Source organism: Physeter macrocephalus, chromosome 9 (genome assembly GCF_002837175.3).
Source record: "Physeter macrocephalus isolate SW-GA chromosome 9, ASM283717v5, whole genome shotgun sequence".
Lineage (NCBI taxonomy): Eukaryota > Metazoa > Chordata > Mammalia > Artiodactyla > Physeteridae > Physeter > Physeter macrocephalus.
The window spans coordinates 85,688,894-85,692,397 of record NC_041222.1 but is presented as its reverse complement, the minus strand read 5'-3'; the positions used below and the strand labels follow the sequence as shown (position 1 = coordinate 85,692,397).

The window sequence follows — 3,504 nt, the reverse complement described above, 5'->3', positions numbered from 1 at the left end:
TGCTCAGACAAATGTATATCCACATTTTAAAAAAAGAAGTTGGTTTCCCATCTCACACTACATGTAAATATTAACTCAGAAGTATCAAAGACCTAAATGTAAAAATTATAAAATGCTTAGAAGAAAACATAGGTATAAGTCTTTGTGACCTTAAATTAGACAATGGTTTCTAATTCTAACACCAAAAGCACAAGCAACAACAACAAAATAGGTAAACTAGTGATCCCCAAAATTAAATCTTTTGAGGTTCAAAGAGCACCATCAAGAAAGTGAAAAGACAACCCACAGAATGGGAAAAAATATCTGCAAATCACATATCTGAAAAGGCACTTGTATAAAAACATACAAAGAACTTAGCAACACATAATAAAACAACAAACAGCCCAATTAAAAATGGACCAAGGATCTGAATAGTTCTCCCAATAAGATAAGCAAATGGCCAATAAGCACAGGAAAAGTGTTCAATATCATCAACCAATGAAGGACCACATATTGTATGATTCCATATATATGAAATGTCCGAAATAGGCAAATCTGTAGAGACAGAAATTAGATTAGTTGTTGCCTGGGATGAGGGGATAGGAAGACTGAAGAGTGATGACTAAGGTGTGCAGTGTTTCTTCTGGGGGTAATGAAAATGTTCTAAAGTTGATTATGATGATGGATCCATAACTATGGGAATGTACTAAACACCATTGAATTTTACACTTTAAAGGGGTGAATTACCCGTAAATGAATTAAATCTCAAAAGAAGCTGTGCAAAAATGAAACAGAAAACAGTCATTTGATATTAATTTCTTGTGAATTGTCTATGTCCATGGTCAATTCTTCTATTTGGATTTTTGTTTTATTTTTCTCCTTAATTTGTAGGAACTCTTTGCACCTTGAAGAATACTAGTCTTCTGTCATATGTGTAGCAAAAAATTTACCCAATTTTTTATTTGGGTTTTTCTTTTGTTTGTAGTATTTTTTTCCTGCAAAGGTTTTGTTAACCCCAGACAATAAAACAGCCAGTTATTATACCAGCAAAGCAAGTTTATCTGGGAGCAGAAAACAACTGCAAGTCGAGACACGCAACTATAGGAAACCACATTTAGGTCCAGCCTAAGGTTCTCATAGGCCATCTGTAGGCACAGTCATAGTAGTAATATCCCCAGAAACCAGGATAAATCTCCAATGTGCCTGAATTTAATGAACCAGATAGATCATTGTATCACCAATATCTGCCCGTAGCCCATTTTCAGTAAGATAAATTTTCTTGCTCGTGGGGTCCACATGGAAAACAGCACGCTCAGAAACGGGAGTCTCCTCAGTGTGCTCTTTCCCCAGGACAGGAACTTGCCAAGGCCCCGACAGTAGATTGTCAAATCTCATCAGTTTCACTTTGGAAAGGTCTTTGATTCCTCAGTCCACTTTCATTAAACACCAGATTATAGAATCACGGTTATCTCCTTGCCTGATTTCAATTTTGGTTGAGAAGTGGCCATTGAATGGCTGAGAATTCACTAGGGAAGCTGATACACCAGGTTCTGTTCTAAAAACATTAAGTGGTTTCCCAGAACAGCAATCTTCCCTGACTTTATCTGCTTCAGAGGCACACTTGACTTCTGTGTATTCTAGCTCAAGGGAATTGGTCAGATAGACTATATTCTCCATGAGCACTGCCTGTTCTTCAAATTCTAATTGCAAATCCAGAACACGAGGTCCCATCTTCTCCAGATTTTCCTTAATCATGGTGACAAATGGCATCACTTTTTTCATGTATTTCTTCAATTCTGGCAAATTGCCTAGTTCATTAATCTGACTTTGTTATCAGGCAATTTTCCACTGTTGGTCTCAAAGTGATTACGTAGAACCGGCATGGTGATGTGTTGCCAAGATGGATAGTTCTTTGCCACATAGATGGTACAATGTGAAAGCTTCTGAGGGGGCTGCTTGTCAGTCTTCTTCCCTTTAGCTGGTATCATATAGTTCTTGAGTCGCAGTCTAAGGTCATGTGCTACTTCCATGAGATACTGTGAGGAGCTTATCAAGCTTTCATCCACAGGATGAAGAATTCGTAACTGAGTTGGGCTTTCCCAGGAGTGTCCAGATGTGCTCACACAAATGAGGACAGAATGGAGCCAAGAGAAGTGTCTGAACTTCAATAAACCGGAACTTAAGGTCTTGGTGCATCCCTTCTATGGCCAATTCATGGTACTTATCTTTCGCAGCCTGAAACTCAAAACCCCTGTTCTCAAAGCTCCTTGAAACATCATCTTTTTATAGTTTTGATCTGTTTTTATAATGCCTGCATTCATTTCACTGGCAAAAACTCTATCATTGAAGGTGTTGGCAGGACCACTTCTTAGGCTATCCCAGTTGGCAACCATTTCTTTCACCCATTCCACCCAGGTGTACAGACGGAGAATACCTGCATCTGCCATGGTTTCCATAAAGTCAGCATCTTCAACAGTGTCACCAGCATCAGCTAGAGCCAAGCACATTCCATCGGCTGAATATTTGTCAAGAGCTTGGGTCAAAGTGAGGAAGTTGCCTGTGGATTTTTTTTTTTTTTTTTTTTTTTTTTTTTGTTACGCGGGCCTCTCACTGTTGTGGCCTCTCCCATTGGGGAGCACAGGCTCCGGACGCACAGGCTCAGCGGCCATGGATCACGGGCCTAGCCGCTCCGCAGCATGTGGGATCTTCCCGGACCGGGGCACGAACCTGTGTCCCCCGCGTCGGCAGGCGGACTCTCAACCACTGAGCCACCAGGGAAGCCCAGCCTGTGGAGTTTTGACATCAAAATCCAGCAAAGAAGTGCAGCAAAGTAAGGAGAGGAAAATTTTGTTGAGGAGAAGGGAAAGTTGGGAGGGGCTGTTATAAACAAAAAGTCCACTAGAGCAGGGGTCCCCAACCCCCGGGCCACAGACTGGTACCAGTCCATGTCCTGTTAGGATCAAGGCCTCACAGCAGGAGGTGAGTGAGCCATTCATCTGTATTTACAGCCACTCCCCATCACTCACATTACCACCTGAGATCTGCCTCCTGTCAGATCAGCCTCGGCATTAGATTCTCATAGGAGCATGAACCCTACTGTGATCTGTGCATGCAAAGGATCGTATGAGAACCTAATGCCTGATGATCTGAGGTGGAGCTGAGGCGGTGATGCTAGTGCTGGGGAGCGGCTACAAGTACAGATTATCATTAGCAGAGAGGTTTGACTGCACAGAGACCATAATAAATCAGTTGCTTGCAGACTCATATCAAAACCCTATCAGTGAGTGGCAAGTGACAATTTAGCTGCATCTGGTGGCAGGCTTTAAGTCAGAATTTAACACTTATTTTAGTCTGCACGTGGCCCGCCCATTATTTTATTTACCACTTCCGTCTGCGCCTCTTTCCTGCACCGTGCACTTGTCTCAGTCACAGTCTTGGTAAGCCCACAAGCTCACCCTAGCCAAAATGAATAAAAAACAAATGTCGCTGGAGAGCTTCTTTGAAAAGGGGGAAAGGGCTTCCCTG

The 3,504-nt window shown here is 42.0% G+C and overlaps 1 pseudogene; it reads right to left on the bottom strand.

The window, feature by feature from the left end:
- Positions 1-1,188: 1,188 nt before the first annotated feature.
- On the bottom strand, positions 1,189-2,541 carry LOC102991857 (leucine--tRNA ligase, cytoplasmic-like; annotated as a pseudogene).
- Between the last annotated feature and the right edge of the window lie 963 nt (positions 2,542-3,504).